This window comes from Tachyglossus aculeatus, chromosome 23 (assembly GCF_015852505.1).
Source record: "Tachyglossus aculeatus isolate mTacAcu1 chromosome 23, mTacAcu1.pri, whole genome shotgun sequence".
Taxonomy (NCBI): Eukaryota; Metazoa; Chordata; class Mammalia; order Monotremata; family Tachyglossidae; genus Tachyglossus; species Tachyglossus aculeatus.
The window spans coordinates 6434286-6454072 of record NC_052088.1 but is presented as its reverse complement, the minus strand read 5'-3'; the positions used below and the strand labels follow the sequence as shown (position 1 = coordinate 6454072).

At 45.5% G+C, this 19787-nt stretch overlaps 1 non-coding gene across 1 annotated transcript; it reads left to right on the top strand.

The window, feature by feature from the left end:
- The first annotated feature begins 18869 nt into the window (after nt 1–18869).
- Nucleotides 18870–19007, top strand: LOC119944889. Its single transcript, XR_005456031.1, has one exon. It is a non-coding gene; the product is annotated as a small nucleolar RNA SNORA7 (small nucleolar RNA).
- Nucleotides 19008–19787: the final 780 nt, after the last annotated feature.

The following is a 19787-nucleotide window of genomic DNA, read 5'->3' as shown; positions in this document are numbered from 1 at the left end:
ACACAAAACCACAATATGGAGATTGTCAGCGCTACTCCCGAGAATATCCTCCCCAAAATATGTGCTGAGTAAGAGTGAGCCGATAAGTTTAGATAAACGTAGAGTTAGACTTGGGCCCCAGAGGGAAATTTTCAACGGACAGAGAAGTTGCCCCCGACGACAGTTGCTTCGGCAACTTGTTCTTGCACTGTCATATCCAATGCTTTTTTTTATAAACCCTGGAGGACATAAATTCCAGGGGATCTTTGGAAGTGTCCTGATCAGGAAAGCCAGAACCACTTTGATTGGCTTCACATCTAGCATTTATTATTTATTTTACTTGTACATATCTATTCTATTTATTTTATTTTGTTAGTGTGTTTGGTTTTGTTCTCTGTCTCCCCCTTTTAGACTGTGAGCCCACTGTTGGGTAGGGACTGTCTCTACATGTTGCCAATTTGTACTTCCCAAACGCTTAGTACAGTGCTCTGCACACAGTAAGCGCTCAATAAATACGATTGATGATGATGATGATCTAGCATGCACCCTTAAATGGAGGGTACAAAAGCTGGGGAGATCTTATTCTGCTAAAGACTCAAATTTTAAGATGCCTCTGGGCAGTCTCCATTCATTCAATTTGATCATATTTATTACAGCACTTACCTCCTATCCCTCCCCACAGCCCCTGTATATATGCATATATGTTCGTACGTATTTATTACTCTACTTATTGATTTATTTTATTTGTACATATTTATTCTATTTATTTTATTTTGTTAATATGTTTTGTTTTGTTCTCTGTCTCCCCCTTCTAGACTGTGAGCCCGCTGTTGGGTAGGGCCTGTCTCTATATGTTGCCAACTTGTACTTCCCAAGCGCTTAGTACAGTGCTCTGCACACAGTAAGCGCTCAATAAATACGATTGATGATGATGATTCATTCAATTTGATCATATTTATTACAGCCCTTACCTCCTTCCCCTCCCCACAGCCCCTGTATATATGTTCGTACGTATTTATTACTCTACTTATTTATTTATTTTATTTGTACATATTTATTCTATTTATTTTATTTTGTTAATATGTTTTGTTTTGTTCTCTGTCTCCCCCTTCTAGACTGTGAGCCCGCTGTTGGGTAGGGACTGTCTCTATATGTTGCCAACTTGTACTTCCCAAGCGCTTAGTACAGTGCTCTGCACACAGTAAGCGCTCAATAAATACGATTGATGATGATGATTCATTCAATTTGATCATATTTATTACAGCGCTTACCTCCTTCCCCTCCCCACAGCCCCTGTATATATGTATATATGTTCGTACGTATTTATTACTCTACTTATTGATTTATTTTATTTGTACATATTTATTCTATTTATTTTATTTTGTTAATATGTTTTGTTTTGTTCTGTCTCCCCCTTCTAGACTGTGAGCCCGCTGTTGGGTAGGGACCATCTCTATATGTTGCCAACTTGTACTTCCCAAGCACTTAGTACAGTGCTCTGCACACAGTAAGCGCTCAATAAATACGATTGAATGAATGAATGAATGAATGCAGAGCACGGTCTCCATTTCTTTTAGTGCCGTATTTTCTGTTCCTTTTCCTGGGCCCTCACTTTCTTGGTAGTTATTTCTATCTGATTTGGTGCATTTGATAATGAAATCAGGAAGGGCCTGTTTGTTTTGTTTGTTTTATGGTATTATTAGGTGCTTACTATGTGTCAAACACCTTTCTAAGCACCTGAGTAGGTGCGGGTTAATTAGGCCGGACACAGTCCCTGTCCCACAAGGGGCTCACGGGTTTTAAGTAGGAGGGAGAACAGGTATTGAATCCCCATTTTACAGTTGAGGAAACCGAGGCACAGAGAAGTGAAGTGACTTGCCCAAGGTCACACAGCAAGCAATTGGCAGAGCAATGGGAAGAGCCGGGATTAGAACTCAGGTCCCCTGATTCCCAAGCCTGTGCTCTAGCTACTAGGCCACGCTGCTTCTCTAAGTTAGAGAAGATCAATCAATCAATCATATTTATTGAGCGCTTACTGTGTGCAGAGCACTGTACTAAGCGCTTGGGAAGTACAAGTTGGCAACATCTAGAGACAGTCCCTACCCAACAGTGGGCTCACAGTCTAGAAGGGGGAGAAGATGATCCCTAACCTTGATACGCCAAGTGATCAATCAAATTAATCGTATTTATTGAGGGCTTGCTGTGTGCAGAGCACTGTGCTAAGCACTTGGGAGAGTACAATATAACAGACACATTCCCTGCCCAGCACAAGCTTACAGTCTAGAGGATCATGGAAGTTCGTTCCAGCCATTCAGAATCAATCAATCAATCAATCAGTCAGTGGTATTGACTGAGTACTGGATTGAGAAGCAGCGTGGCTCAGTGGAAAGAATATGGGCTTTGGAGTCTAAGGTCATGGGTTCAAATTCCGGCTCCGCCAACTGTCAGCTGTGTGACTTTGGGCAAGCCACTTAACTTCTCTGTGCCTCAGTTCCCTCATCTGTAAAATGGGGATTAAGACTGTGAGCCCCATGTGAGACAACCTGATCACCTTGTATCCTCCCAGCGCTTAGAGCAGTGGTTTGCACATAGTAAGTGCTTAACAAATACCATCATTATTATTATTATTACTTACTGGGTGTAGAGCACTGTACTACGTGGCTCAGTGGAAAGAGCACAGGCTTTGGAGTCAGAGGTCATGGGTTCGAATCCCAGCTCCACCACAAGTCTGCTGTGTGACCTTGGGCAAGTCACTTAACTTCTCTGAGCCTCAGTGACCTCATCTGTAAAAATGGGGATTAAGACTGTGAGCCCCACGTGGGACAACTTGATCACACTGTATCCCCCCCAGAGCTTAGAACAGTGCTTTGCACATAGTAAGCGCTTAACAAATGCTATTATTATTATTATTATTATTATTATTACTAAGCGCTTGGGAGAATACAACCTCTCCTCTTCTCCCATTCCCTTCTGCGCTGCTCTTACTTGCTCTCTCATTCATCCTCCCTCTCATCCCCACAGCACATATCTATATATCTATGTATATATCAGTTATTTATTCATTTATCTACCTATTTATTTATTTATATTAATGTCTGTTTCACCCTCTAGACTGTGAGCTTGCAGTGGGCAGGGATGTGTCTGTTTGTTGTTATACTCTACTCTCCCAAGCGCTCAGTACATTGCTTTGCACCCAGTATGCGCTCAATAAATACGATTGAATAAAAAGAACACAACGGAATTAGCAGATATGTTGGGAGCAAAATTCCCAGGATTGTTTGGTTGGTCCCGGAAGCCCAGGGGCAGCTGTGCAAGCTATTGTCATGGGTTTGGGAACTCTTGTGCTTTACACAACAGGCAGATAAGCATTATTGCAAAGGGTTTTTGGCAGCATCCCTGAAAACGGAAATGCCAGTACATCAGACTGTGGAGCGTGCAGCGTGATTTGTGGCGCTTTGTACAGGTCCTGATGTAGCACACCATTCATCCATCTAATCGTATTTACTGAGCGCTTACTGTGTGCCGAGCCCGGTGCTAAGCGCTCGGGAGGCTACAATACAAAAATAAATGGACACATTTCCTGCCCACAACCAGCTTACAATCTAGAGGACCGTAATAATAACTGTGGCATTTGTTAAGCACTCACTATGTGCCAGGAGGCACTATACTAAGCGCTGGGGTGGATACAAGAAAATTGGGTTGGACACAGTCCCTGCCCCACATGGGGCACCCAGCCTCAATCCCCATTTCACAGATGAGGTAACTGAGGCCCAGAGAAGTGAAGTGACTTGCCGGAGGTCACACGGCAGACAGGTGGCCGAGCCGGAATTAGAACCCATGACCTTCTGACCCCCGGGCCCGTGCTCTAGCCACTGAGATTCGCTGCAAGACACAACCACACTAAAATTCGTCTGCTCTGTGATTTCCCGGATCTTTGTGACCTGCCGTATGTTACGCCAAAGTTTTATACGGCCTACCCTGGGAAAAGTTAGGGATGATGGAAAATCCATCTTTTCCATGCGATGGCATTTCAGTGCTTTCAATCACAATGTTTCTTCAAGTTTTAATAGGTGCTAAGCAGAGCCTGGGGCTAAACTCTATTTTCCTTTTCTTCCACTCCCTTCTGGGTCGCCCTGACTTGCTCCCTTTATTCATCCCGCTCTCCCAGCCCCACAGCACTTATGTACAGATCTGTCATTTATTAATATATAGTAATGTCTATCTCCACCTCTAGACTGTAAACTCATGGTGCGTGGAGAACGCGAATGCCAAATCTGTTCTACTGCACTCACCCAAGCGCTTAGTTCAGTGCGTGGCACATAGTAAACGCTTAACCAATACCATTTAAAAAACCCCATAAACTGGAGATTAGAGGAAGGAGAGAAATAATAAAAGGACGAGTGGGTGTGCAAATATAATTTACTTAGTTTTCATCTCCCTGCTAGACTGTGAAGTCCCACCTCTGGCCTGGAATGTCTTCAAATCCGCCGGACAGTTGCTCTCCCTTCAACCTGCAGAGCCTCAGAGAAAGCCCATCTCCTCCAGGAGGCCTTCCCAGACTAAGCCCCACTTTTCCTCATCTCCCACTCCCTTCTGCATCGCCCTGACTTGCTCCCTTTGCTCTTCCCCGCAACCCCAGCCCCAGAGCACTTGTGCATATATCTGTCATTTTATTTATTTGTCTTGATGTCTGTCCCTCCCCCTCTAGACTGAGCTCGTTGTGAGCAGGGAGCGTATCTAACAACTCTCCCAAACACTTTGTACAGTGCTTTACACATACTAAGCACTTAAAAAATACGACTGGATGAATGAATGAATGAAGTCCCTGAAGGCAGTGGTCTTGTCTACTCCCTCTACTGTACTTCCTGCACACTTAGTACGAGCTTCTGTACCCAGTAGGTGCTCAATAAATGCAACTCATTACCTGATGGAGTGAGAAAGTAGAGTAAATCGAGATGTACAGAAGTGATAGCTCACTGTGAGCAGGGAATGTATCTGCTATGTTGCTGTACTGTCTTCTCCCAAGCGCTTAATACAGTGCTCTGCATACAGTAAGCGCTCAGTAAATACCACTGACTGACTGACTGATGGGTAGCTGTGAGTCTGTCCCTGCAGACGTGGTACAAAATCCAGAGGTGGTAACTGGGGGGGGGGGGGAATAAGATGTGGAGGGATGAATAATATAATGGTATTTGTTAAGCATTTACTATGTGTCAGGCACTGTTGGAAGCGCTGGGGTGGATACAAGCAAATCGGGTTGGACACAGTCCCTGTCCCACGTGGGGCTCACATTCTCAATCCCCATTTTACAGATGAGGGAACTGAGGCACAGGGAAGTTAAGTGACTTGCCCAAGATCACACAGCAGGCAAGCAGCAGAGCCAGGATTAGAACCCAGGTCCTTCTGAGTCCCAGGCCCATGCTCTACCACTAAGCCATGCTGCTTCTTTATCATATGAATATATATATGTATATATATATATGTATATAAATATCATTTATATTAACACATGTCTCCCCTTCTAGATTATAAACTCGTGGGCAGGGAACGTGTCCACCAACTCTGTTGTATTGTGCACTGGAAACACAGTAAGCACTCAGTAAATACAATTGATTGATTGACTGATTGGGAGAGGAAATAATTAATTGTGGAAAGCTCTCTGCGGGAGGTGGGATTTGGAGAGGGCTTTGAAGGTGGGTAGACCTGTAGTCTGGGGGGTTTGAAGCGGGAGAAATTTTCAGGCAAGAGGAAGGTGAAAGGGATGAGAATATGGTCCAGGGGCAATTCACTCAAGAAAAAAATACCAGTGGAAAGTGGAGTGTTGTAGGGCGAGTGGAGTCCACAAAATAAACCAAGAAGGACTGACCAGAGAGGAGAAAGGGAAAAAAAAGTCCCCCCCAAAAAACAATCAATAAGCTTATTTTAGGTTAAAAGGACAAGCTACCTATTCTTCTAATTACACCTCAAACATTTATCATGCTTTATAGTCTCTGCTATGCTTCAACTAAACAGAAACTTTTGCATGAAATCAGTGGTCTTGGTCAGAAATCTTTTCGCACTTCTGTGAAATTGGTGGTAATTTACCCAGGAAATCCCATTACGAAATATTCAATGCTTGTCTAATTTTTCAGTCTTCTACACGTCCCTAACTTCTGAAATTGAGGCGCCCCAGTGCCCCAAACACGAGAACGAGGTTAAATGTTTAAATGCACAAGTGACTTTGTTCCTTGCATCTTTGAGAACATAAACTTTGCCTACATACCCCAAGTCATTAACATAGCCCAGTGAATTGCAATACTAAACAGGACACCGAAACAACATAATCAGAGGAGAGGCTTTGGGCCTGGAATTACTAGAATTTTTTTTTATCTCCCTGATGTTTGTGCATTTAAATTGTGAATGGAAATGTTGTACAAACATCATATTTCACACTGAAAAATGAAAAGACCTTGACAGGCATCTCATTTCTTTCTCTTCCCCCACGCTTCAGCGGGGTAGGGCTTTCCAAGCAAGAGAAGATAAAAGCGCATTCCTCTTTCAACTCTCTCTGCCAAAGGGCTTTGGCTAGCAGCATAGCTATAGCAGGCTGAAGATCAGAGCCCTTGAATTGCTTGCTACTTAATACCTGTTCTGCTCAGGGCTATGCTGAAACTTTTAGCTTTGATAGTTCAAGGCTGAAAGCCAGTTTTTATAGCTTGCCAGAGGGAACATTTCTGGAATTAATCATTTCATAGAGCACTGCTCCCAGCTTGAGATAAGACACAGCTCTAGATTTTTCCCGGAGATCCGGCTCATCTTCTTTATGACTTCAATGAAGGTTACAAAATCAGCAAAAGATTAATAATGTTTCATTCAGTAGGGGATTTTAAAAAGGGGATTTTTTTAAAAGCTGAGTTTTTCAGGCTGTTCCTTTCCACATACCGCAAAAGGTCACGGAATAGTTAAATGACCAAGAATAAGCACTGTTCCTACAGAAAAGTGATTCTTCACCACAACTCCGTTCCACTTCTCCTAAATATAAATTAATATAAATAAGGGAACACCGCCGATATCCGGACTGTTTGCTTTCATTCATTCTGAAGACTGTAAACTCCTTGTGGGCAGGGAATGTGTCAGCCCAACTCCACTGTGTCATTCTCTCCCACGTGCTTAGTTCAGCGTTCTGCACATAGTAAGCTCTCAATAAATCCCATTGATGATGATTCGTTCTGTAGACTGTAAACTCTCTGCGGGCAGGGATCCCACAACGAACTCTGCAGTATTGCACGTTTCCTAGTGCTCAGTGCAGTGCTCTGCACACAGTGAGTGCTCAGTAAATATCACCGATTCATTCATTGATTCATTCCCTCTCTACTCAGCTTTTCTCCTACTAGTAACCTCTCTAGATGTTATTTCATTTCTTCCAAATGTGTGGTTCTGGTTCCTGGCCTATGACCTATCAAAACAGGCAGGGAAAAGCAATAAATCGGTCGGTATGTCTAATGTTCGGATGAAGCTTTATCTAGAGTGGTGGAAATAAAAATGAAAACAATCGAGAGGATGAACGAACTTTCAACCGAAGAGGGAGATCGGGAAGACGAAGTGCTGAGAAACTCAACACCAAGAGGATTGGAAATGGACAGTGCCCAGGTTGGAGTCGGATGGGAGGGAGTGAAGCGCCGTGGCCTAGTGGATCGAACCCGGATCTGGGAGTCGGAAGGTCGTGGGTTCTAATCCCAGCTCTGCCACTTATCTGCTGGGTAACCTTGGGCAAGTTACTTCACTTCTCTGAGCCTCAATTGCCTCCTCTGGAAAATGGGGATTGAGATTGTGAGCCCCACGTGGGACAGGGACTGTGTCCAACCCAATTTGCTTGTGTTCCCCCCACCCCCAGTGCTTAGTACAGTGCCTGGCACATAGTAAGCATTTAACAAATATTAATAAATATTGTTAACAATTATTATCAACTGGAAAGAAAGTCTGTGCCCTGCGTGGCAACGGGCCGGGATTGCTACCCTAGGATTGGAGAAGCAGCATGGTCTAGTGGATAGAGAATGCGTCTGGGAGTCAGAAGGAGCTGGGTTCTAATCCTAGCTCTGCCACTTGCCTGCTGTGGGACCGTCTCTATATGTTCACAATTTGTACTTCACAAGCGCTTAGTACAGTGCTCTGCACACAGTAAGCGCTCAATAAATACAGTTGAATAAATGAATGAATGAACGACCTTGGGCAAGTTACTGCACTTCTCTCTGCTTCAGTTCCCTGGTCTATTAATAATAATAATAATGTTGGTATTTGTTAAGCGCTTACTATGCGCCAAGCAATGTTCTAAGTGCTGGGGGGGATACAAGGTGATCAGGTTGTCCCACGTGGGGCTCACGGTCTTAATCCCCATTTTACAAATGAGGGAACTGAGGCACAGAGAAGTTAAGTGACTTGCCCAAAGTCACACTGCTGACAAGTTGCAGAGTCAGGATTAGAACCCATGACCTCTGACACCCAAGCCCGTGCTCTTTCCACTGAGCCATACTGCTTCTCAAGTGGGGGTTAAGTGGGGGTTAAGACTGTGAGCTCTATATGGGACAGGGACTGTGTCCAATCCAATTTGCTCGTATCCACCCCAGTGTTTAGTACAGTGCCTGGTACATAGTAAGCACTTAACAAATACTACAATTATTGCTACCTGACTTTGCTGGGTCCTCGCCTCTCCTTGGTTTCACTTGGGACTCTTGATAATGATAATGGTATTTGTTAAATGCTTACTATGTGCCAGGCACTGTACTAAGCGCTGAGATAGATACAAGTACTCTCATATCCAAGAGTGTAAGAGGAAAGTTAGATTCTTCTAACTTTCCTCTTCGGCGAATGTTGCCACATTTCTAACTGGATATTTTAAATGCCAAATGGCTTCAAAAACTGTTTTTTATGGTATTCGTTAAGCACTTACTATGTGCCAGACACTGTACTAAGTGACGGGATAGGTACAAGTTAATGAGTTTGGAGACAGTCCATGTCCCACGTGAGGCTCACAGTCTTAATCCCCATTTTACAGATGAGGGAACTGAGGCACAAAGCAGTTAAGTGACTTTTTTAAAGTGGTATTTGTTAAACACTTACTATGTGTCAAATACTGTCTTAGCTCAAGGGGTCTTGTTTTATGCTGTCAAGTCGTTGCCAACCCAGAGTGACTTTCTGGACACATCTTTCCCAGAACGCCCCACTCTCCATCATCATCAATCGTATTTATTGAGCGCTTATTGTGTGCAGAGCACTGTACTAAGCGCTCCATCTGCAATCGTTCCGGTAGAGGACCCATAGAGCTTTCTTGATAAAAATACGGAAGTGGTTTACCGTTGCCTTCTACGCAGTCAACTTGAGTCTCTCCCCTTGACTCTCTCCCATGCTGCTGCTGCCCAGCTCAAGGGGTATGGAGAATTAATTGGGTCGGACACATCCCCTCTCCTGCATGGGGCTCACAATCTAAGTAGGAGATTAGAACAGGCATCCCCATTTTTAGTTGAGGCAACTGAGGCAGAAAGAAATAAAGTGACTTTAAAGAAAAATGTATTTGTTAAGCACTTACTATGTGTCAAACACTGTTCTAAGCACTGCAGTAGGGAAAATTAATTAGGTCAAACACATCCCCTTCAGTCTATACTTCACACTGCTGCCCGGATCATCTTTGTGCAGAAACGCTCTGGGCATGTTACTCCCCTCCTCAAAAATCTCCAGTGGCTACCAGTCAACCTACGCATCAGGCAAAAACTCCTCACTCTTGGCTTCAAGGCTGTCCATCAGCTCGCCCCCTCCTACCTCACCTCCCTTCTCTCCTTCTCCAGCCCATCATCATCATCATCAATCGTATTTATTGAGCGCTTACTATGTGCAGAGCACTGTACTAAGTGCTTGGGAAGTACAAATTGGCAACATATAGAGACAGTCCCTACCCAACAGTGGGCTCACAGTCTAAAAGGGGGAGACAGAGAACAAAACCAAACATACTAACAAAATAAAATAAATAGAATAGATATGTACAAGTAGAATAAATAAATAAATAAATAAATAAATAGAGTAATAAATATGTACAAACATATATACGTATATACAGGTGTTGTGGAGAAGGGAAGGAGGTAAGATGGGGGGATGGAGAGGGGGACGAGGGGGAGAGGAAGGAAGGGGCTCAGGAAGGTGCCCAGCCCGCACCCTCCGCTCCTCTGCCGCTAATCTCCTCACCGTGCCTCCTTCTCACCTGTCCCGTCGTCGACCCCCGGCCCACGTCCTCCCCCTGGCCTGGAATGCCCTCCCTCCCCACATCCGCCAAGCTAGCTCTCTTCCTCCCTTCAAAGCCCTACTGAGAGCTCACCTCCTCCAGGAGGCCTTCCCACACTGAGCCCCCTCCTTCCTCTCCCCCCAGCCCTGCCTCCTTCCCCTCCCCACAGCCCCTGTATATATTTTTGTACAGATTTATTACTCTATTTATTTTACTTGTACATATTTACTATTCTATTCATTCTATTTTGTTAATGATGTGCATCTAGCTTTACTTCTATTTATTCTGATGACTTGACACCTGTTCACATGTTTTGTTTTGTTGCCTGTCTCCCCCTTCTAGACTGTGAGCCCATTGTCGGGTAGGGACCGTCTCTATATGTTGCCAACTTGTGCAGTGCTCTGCACACAGTAAGCGCTCAATAAATATGATTGAATGAATGAATCCCCTGTCCAGTACGGGACTCACAATCTAGGTAGAAGGTTAGAACAGGTATCCTCATTTTACAGTTGAGGAAACTGAAGCGTGAAGAAGTGAAGTGACTTGCCCAAGGTCACACAGCAGACGCGTGGCGGAGCCGGGATTAGAACTCAGGTCCTTCTGATTCCCAGGCTGGTACTCTATCCACTAGGCACGCTGCTTCCCCAGCGTGCTGCTGCTTTGATGTGAAGAAACAGAGGGAGCTTGGAAAGAGTTTGGAGGAGAAGAAAGATGTGGCCCAAGTGGTGGTTCATTAAGCACTGTATAGTCAGGGGTGGGGAGGCTGGAGACAGGGAGACCGGAAAAGAGGCAAGGACAATTCCTTGCACTTCACTTCTCTGTGCCTCAGTCCCCTTGTCTGTACAATGGGGATTGAGACTGTGAGCCCCATGTGGGACAGGGACTGCATCCAACTGGATTAGCTTGTATCTACCCCAGCACTTAGTACAGTGCTTGACACCTATTCAGAGTCTAACCAATGCCATTATTACTATCAAACACAAATTCTTCCCAGTCGGTTTCAAGACTCTCCACCCTCTGGTCCCACCTCACCTATCTGCCCTCTTCCCCGGCTATCGGCCAACTCGCCGTCTCTGTTCGTCCCGATCCGACCATCCTGCTGCCTCGTGCCCTAGACTTGCCCGCCATCAACCCCTCGTTCACCCCGTTCTCGCAGCTTGGAAACTCCTGCTCTCCTTCCCCCCGACCCCCAACTTCAGGCTGACCACAGCTCTCTCCATCTTCAAACCCCTCCTAAAACCCCAGCTCCTCCTACAAGTCTTCAATGAACTAATTATGGCATTTGTTAAGCCCTTACTATGTGCCAGGCACTGTACTAAGCGCTCCCCAATCAAATAGGGAAGCAGCATGGCTCAGTGGAAAGAGCACGGGCTTTGGAGTCAGAGGTCAGGGGTTCAAATCCCGGCTCTGCCACTTGTCAGCTGTGTGACTTTGGGCAAGTCACTTCACTTCTCTGGGCCTCAGTTCCCTCATCTGTAAAATGGGGATTAAGAGTGTGAGCCCCACGTGGGACAACCTGATTACCTTGTATCTACCCCAGCGCTTAGAACAGTGCTTGGCACATAGTAAGCGCTTAACAAATACCAACATTATTATTATGGAGAAGCGGCGTGGCTCAGTGGAAAGAGCCCAGGCTTTGGAGTCAGAGGTCATGGGTTCAAATCCCAGCTCCGCCAATTGTCAGCTGGGTGACTTTGGGCAAGTCACTTCACTTCTCTGGGCCTCAGTTACCTCATCTGTAAAATGGGGATGAAGACTGTGAGCCCCCCGTGGGACAACCTGATCACCTTGTTAACCTCCCCAGCGCTTAGAACAGTGCTTTGCACATAGTAAGCGCTTAATAAATGCTATCAAAAAAAAAAAATTCCCAGACCCCTGAGCCGTATCATCCTTTTATCCAACTCTCACATTTTGACTCCCTTCTGAGCGTATACGTATAAATGTTTGCTTTATTTTTGTCCTCTCTAATTATAAATATTTTTAGGTTTATTTCTCCTGTTAGACTGGAAGCTCCTTCTGGACAGGGACTGTGCCACTTTGTTATCCTGTACTTCCCAAGTGCTCAGTCCAAGTGAGTCTAAGTGAGTGTTCAAAAAATACTACTATTAATGAGAATATACTCACTGTACCACTTGTCTTCAGATTGACCAATGTGGGCCATGGTAAAGAAGGAATCCAAGCAAAGGAGTCATAAGAAAGAGACGCAAAAAAGGAATCTCCTTGCAACGAATGAATGTCTCTCCAATGCCATTCTGCAGGAAATGGTGGTGGTTTTACATGATAATTATAATAATAACGGTATTTGTTAAGCACTTGTTAAGTGTCAAGCACTGTGCTAAGCACTGGGGTAGATACAAGCTAATTCAGTTGTATTTATTGAGCACTTACTGTGTGCAAAGCACTGTATTACACGCTTGGGAGAGTACAATATAAATCACATCGGACACAGCTCCTGTCCCACATGCGGCTCAGTCTTTGTCTCCATTTTACAGATGAGGTAACTGAGGCACAGAGAAGCAAAGCGCCTTGCCCAAAGTCACACAGCAGACAAGCGGCAGAGTCAGCAACCCCAGGTCTTTCTGATATCCAGGCCTGGGCTCTATCCACTAGGCCGTGCTGCCAGCTCTACCTATTTAAAATTGTCCTTCCTAAAGCGGCAAGGAAACACAGGAAGGCTTGGGGAACATTTCCAGCTCAAGTTAGAAACAGCGTCTCCTCTACCTGTAGGGCTAGTCACTGAGGCGGAGTTTTTTGGAAAGGAAAAGTTTGTGGTCATTCGCGTAGCACACAAGATGCCTGAGACAACACAAATTAGAGGTAATTAAATTCAAGGACCACACTGGGTTTGGGAGTGAAACTGCCCTATGCCGCTCGGTTTGTTTATCCCCCTCAAGGAAACCGCTCTTTGAAAATTTCAGTCAATGAGCAGTACAAAGAAATGGGGCCATGAAATGCCGATAATACGAGAAAGTACATAATACGTTCGCTGATGGTTTAGTTAAGGTAAACAGCCAGAAAGGAGTGAAGCTCTTGTTTATACTTCCCTCCCGCTGCTGCCCACCCAGGGTACAGAGGCAATGGAGTTCTTGCCAATTTGTTACCTTATCTCTAACTTTCCGTTTGGGGAATATATGGGATATCGTAATTGCCTTTGCTTTCATTCTTTCCGTTTGGGGGATATATGGGATATCATAACTGCCTTTGCTTTCATTCATACATTCATTCAATAGTATTTACAGAGCGCTTACTGTGTGCAAAGCACTGTACTAAGCACTTGAGAGTACAAGAGAACAGTAAACAGACACGTTCCCTGCCCACGACCAGCTTACCTCTACAGGGGGAGACAGACATTAATATAACTGAATTAATCAGTAAATAACGGATATGCACAAGAGTGCTGTGGGTCTGGGCGGTGGGGGGATGAATAAAGGGAACAAGTCAGGGGGGTTTAGTCAGGGAAGGCCTCTTAGAGGAGATGTACCTTCAATAAGGCTTTGAGGGGGATAAGACTTTGGCCTTCCGGCACCAGGTGCCACTGATCAGAATTCAGGGTAGAGTGGCTTTAAAATACTCTGTCACCTTGCCCACTCCTACTTCACCCAGCCTGAGCCCCTTCTTTCCTCTGCCCCTCGTCCCCCTCTCCATCCCCCCCATCTTACCTCCTTCCCTTCCCCACAGCACCTGTATATATGGATATATGTTTGTACATATTTATTACTCTATTTATTTATTTATTTATTTTACTTGTACATATCTATTCTATTTATTTTATTTTGTTAGTATGCTTGGTTTTGTTCTCCGTCTCCCCCTTTTAGACTGTGAGCCCATTGTTGGGTAGGGACTGTCTCTATATGTTGCCAACTTGTACTTCCCAAGCGCTTAGTACAGTGCTTTGCACACAGTAAGCGCTCAATAAATGCGATTGATTGATTGATTCACCTCGCTACTCTCTTTCTACAACCCAGCCCGCACACTTCACTCCTCTAGTGCTAACCTTCTCACTGTGTTTCCATCTCGCCTATCTCACCACCAACCCCTAGCCCCCGTCCTGCCTCTGGCCCTGGAACGCCCTCCCTCCTCAAATCCGACAGACAGTGACTTCCCCCCTCTTATTGAAGGCCCATCTCCTCCAAGAGGCCTTCCCTGACTAACCCCCCCTTTCCTCTTCTCCCACTCCCGCTGCATCACCCTGATTTGCTCCCTTTATTCATCCCCCCTCCCACCCCCACAGCATTTATGTACACATCTCCATGTCTGCCTTCCCTCCTCTAGACTGTAAGCTCGTTGTGGGCAGGGAATGTGTCTATTAAGAGAATCAGCATGGCTCAGTGGAAAGAGCACGGGCTTGGGAGTCAGAGGTCATGGGTTCGAATCCCTGCTCTGCCAATTGTCAGCTGGGTGACTTTGGGCAAGTCACTTAACTTCTCTGGGCCTCAGTTCCCTCAGCTGTAAAATAGGGATTAAGACTGTGAGCCCCGCGTGGGACAACCTGATCATCTTGTATCCCCCCAGCACTTAGAACAGTGCTTTGCACATAGTAAGCGCTTAACAAATACCATCATTATTATTATTATTTGTTGTTGTATCGTACTCTCCCAAGGATTCAGTCCAGTGCTCTGCACACAGTAAGCACTCCATAAAGCACTCCCCTCTCCATCCCCCATCTTACCTTCTTCCCTTCCCCACAGCACCTGTATATATGTATATATGTTTGTACATATTTATTACTCTATTTATTTATTTATTTATTTTACTTGTACATATCTATCCTATTTATTTTATTTTGTTAGTATGTTTGGTTTTGTTCTCTGTCTCCCCCTTTTAGACTGTGAGCCCACTGTTGGATAGGGACTGTCTCTATATGTTGCCAATTTGTACTTCCCAAGCGCTTAGTACAGTGCTCTGCACATAGTAAGCGCTCAATAAATACGATTGATGATGATGATGATAAATGCAACTGGATGAATTTGACTTTGGGTTCTAATCCTCTTCCACAGTTCGGTCCACTGGCATCCTAATCATGAATAAGCTTTTGGCTGGAGTCAGCAGCGGTGGCTCTCACTGGTCCTTTCGGCAAGATTTCATGGGGTTGATTCTGACGTGCTGATAGATGTAGCTATTAATCTTGTCACGGCTGTGTTGTTGACTCTCTTTTGCTTGGGCCCAGCCAGCTGGGTCTTGTCCCTGGAAGATTATATTATATACCCCGGCACTACCTCATCTCCCGCGCTGGAAGCCTAGATGTATCGCTTAAGCGTTAGAGCAGAAGCGTGGCCAAGAGGAAAGAGCCCAGGCCTGGGAATCACAGGATCTGGTTTCTGATCCCGGCTCTGCCCTGTGCCTGCTTGTGACCTTGGGCCAGTCACTTCCCTTCTCTGTGCCTCAGTTACCTCATCTGGAAAATGTGGATTCAATCCTCCTACGCAGTCTGTGAGCCTCATGTGGGACAAGGACTGTGTCTGACTTTACTTTGTATCTACCCCAGTGCTTAGAACAGCGCTTGGCACACAGTAAGCGCCTAACAAGTACCATCAATCAATACTGGTTACAAAAGCCCTTTGGTGTTTGCTGGCACCTCTTTGACGCAGTGTACCAGGTTGAAGATTACGCCCACACCCTTCCCACAGGGAAAGCCAGATATCAGACTTCAAATTTTAACATACAGTTATTCCCCCTCCAGTTAAGCACGTTGAGGAAATGTGTCTGCTTATTCAGCTGTATCATTTTCTCCTAAGCACTGAGTACAGTGCTGTGCACATAGCGCTCAATAAATACCACTGATCGATTATCTTGGCCCCAGTGATTAGCAGTTTCTAAATAGCGTGATTATTATTACTATGGCATTTACTTCAACACAAAAGCAGCCCAGTGATCTACTCTTAGAAATCCTACACCGCGAGGTTTCTCAAGTGCGCGTGCAATCCAATTCCTTCTCCTTGCAGCTTCTCGACAATTCCGGCTTCCTGACCTCTTCTTCTTCTTCAGGCATTGTGCCTCTAATTACTGCTCTTAATCTCTCATTTTATGCCTTCAGACATGTTCGGGGCTCTCTAAATCCCCTGGCCCCTCCACCCCACTACCCTGCTCCAATCCCAAACCAAACTCCTGAAAAGGTTCATACCAATAATGATAATAATAATGGCATTTATTAGGCGCTTACTATGTGCAAAGCACTGTTCTTAGCGCTGGAGAGGTTACAAGGTGATCAGATTGTCCCACGGGGGGCTCACAGTCATCCCCATTTTACAGGTGAGGTAACTGAGGCAGAGACTACTGCCTGCAATCGACTGTAAGCTCCCTCTCTAGTTCACTGATTCATTCGATCGTATTTATTGAGTGCTTACTGTGTCCAAAGCACTGTACTAAGTGCTTGGGAGAGTACAACATAGCAACAGAAACACTCTTGCCCACAATGAGCTCACGGTCTAGCCTGTAGTCTAGCCCCTCATCTCTCTACTGTAGTCAATCGACTAACCACTAATTTGTCAGATCGTTGTAGCAGGGAATGTCTGTTACACTGATATATCGGACTCTCCCAAGTGCTTAGTACAGTGTTCTGCACACAGTAAACTCTCAATAAATACTATCGACTGACGGCAATTCTTCTCCACCAACTCTCTTCTCGATCCACTGATGCCAGGCTTTGGACCTCCTCTTTCCACCAAGGCTAAGTCTCTGCGATCACCAATGGTTTCCTTGTGGCAAAGTCCGAAAGGCTACGCTCCCCTTGACATCTCAGCTGCCTTTGACACTGTGGACCACGTCCTGCTCCACCTCAAAACTCTAAGACATTTGGTTTTACAGCTCAATATTCTCCCGGTTCTTTACTCCTTTTCAGTTTCTCTGGCAGATCTCATTCTTGCCCCCTTCCCACTTCCTCCCACCAGCCAGGTGGGCCCTTGCTAAAGCTCTGTTTTGGGTCCCCTACTCTTCCTACTCTATAATAACGATGGTATTTGTTAAGCGCTTACTATGTTCTAAGCACTGAGGAGGTTACAAGGTGATCAGGTTCTCCCACCGGGGGCTCACAGTTTTAATCCCCATTTTACAGATGAGGGAACTGAGGCACAGAGAAGTTGAGTGACTTGCCCAAAGTCACACAGCTGACAGTTGGCAGAGGCGGGATTTGAACCCATGACCTCTGACTCCAAAGCCCGGGCTCTTTCCACTGAGCCACGCTGCTTCTCTACAATCCGACATCCACCAGACAATGACTCTGCCCCGCTTCAAAGCTTTACTGAAGGCCCATCTCCTCCAAGAGGCCTTCCCAGACTAAGCCCCACTTTCCCTCAACTCCCACTCCCTTCTGCGTTACCCTGACTAGCTCCCTTTGCTCTTCCCCTCCCTCCCAGCCCCACAGCATGGATGTACATATCTGTACATAAAATATCCGTCATTTTATCTATTTGTATTGCCATCTTCCTCCACCACTTTAGACTGTAAGCTGGTTGTAGGCAGGGAATGTGTCTGTTTATTGTTGTACTTTTCCAAGCACTTCGTACACTGCTTTGCACACGGTAGGCTCTCAGCTTAGTACAGCGCTCTGCACACAGTAAGCGCTCAGTAAATAAGATTGAATGAATGAATAAATATGACCAGGTGAATGAATGAATAGTATCGCTCTCTTAGGGAACTCAACCACTCACATGGGTTCAGGTACCATCTCTGAGCAAACACCTCAATCAGCCCATGGAATTTAATGAGCGCTTATTGTGTGCAAAGCACTGTACTAAGGGCTTGAGAGAGGACAATACAACACAAGGAGCCTACGGGGGAGGACAGATACATTTGAGTGGACCTTAAATAAATCTAATTGACTTCCTCAGCCTGCGTTGGCTTGTCCCCACATCACAAACAGCAAGAGAATGGGCAGATTCAAATGCTTCCTAGGAAGAGAGACTTGGCAGATAGTTGACAACTGTTCCACCAGGGTGAATGCAGAGATCACAGTCAGGAAGGGGAGAAATGAAAGTCTGCTTTTCGTATATTCCCCTCAGGTCCTTCAGCTGCCCCAACCACCCTGGCTTTCTTCAACCTCTCCTGAACCCGAACACCCCCCTCTCTCTGGTCTGCCTGGTACATATGAGGAGTAGAGGTTGTATTAGAGGATTCCATACTGGTCTGAGAAGTAATAATACACCTGGGCTTCCTCCCAAATCTACCTCTCTTCTTGTGACCTCTCATCTAAGCGCCAATCGCCCTCGTCTCCGCTTGCCCCCATGATACCCCCAACTTGGGTATGCCGGCGACACCTCAGCATATGAGTAGCACCTGAGAAGCAGCGTGGTGTAGTGAGAAGCAGAATAGCACAGAAAATAAAGCACGGACCTCGGAGTCAGAAGTTCTAATCCCGGCTACGCCACTTGTCTGCTGTGTGACCTCGGGCAAATCGCTTTGCTTCTCTGGGCCTCAGTTCCCTTACGTGTAAAATGGGGATTGAGACTGTGAGCCCCACATGGGAAGGGCCTGGGTCAAGTCTGATGTGCTTGTATCCACTCCAGGGCTTAGTACAGTGCCTGGCACATAGTAAGCACTTAAAAAAAATCATTATCTCAGACTCAATGTGTCTAAAACAGAACAGCTCAGCGCTCTTGTCCACTCAAATACTGACTTCGATTACTCTATTTGCAAAGATTCGTATAATCTCTCAGGATCACACCTGGAAAGTTTCCAGTCCTCTACCAGTCTCGGCTACAGGAGGGAGAGTGAAGCAGAGGCCTACCCATTCCATTCCTTGCTTGGGCAGTGGCTAGCGAGTGGAAGACAACCTGCTACAAGTCAAAACTCCCCTGTGCTGGACAGCAGTGGCATGGGAGAGAGTCGAAAGCGGAGACTCAAGTTGACTGTGTGAAAGAAGGCGATGGTAAACCACTTCCAGATTTTTACCACGAACTCTCTGGATCCACTACCGCAACGACTGCAATGGAGGTGGGGTGTTCTGGGAGGGATGTGTCCATGGAGTCACTATGGGTCGGAGACAATGCAACAGCTTAAAACAAGAATTTGAATATCTGCCTCAGAGTTTAAGCTCTTTGCGGGCAGAGATTATGTCACTTCTCTGTTTTATATGTCTAGAGGGCTTAATACAATGCACTGCCCTGTACAGGAGCGCAATACATGCGATTACTGCTACAAGGATTACGACCAGTGATCCCACCCTGGATCACTTCCACAGCAAGCTTCCTCCAGCCCTGCGTTTACACTGATCCTCACCTGCTCTAACTCAGCCCTCTCCACTTGACAGGTTACTTCTCCTCTCTCATCGACACCTTTGTCCAGTATTCCCACCAGTTTTCAATCAATCAATCGTATTTATCAAGCGCGTACTGTGGGCAGAGCACCGTACTAAGCGCTTGGGAGAGTCCAAAAGAACAGAATTAGTGGACACGTTCCCCGCCTGTAGTGAGCTTCCAGGTCTGGACGATCACCTGTTGGCCTCCAATTCATACATAGATATACAAAGATATGTGTATATGTTTGTACATATTTGTTACTCTATTTATTTATTTTACTTGTACATATCTATTCTATTTATTTTATTTTGTTAGTATGTTTGGTT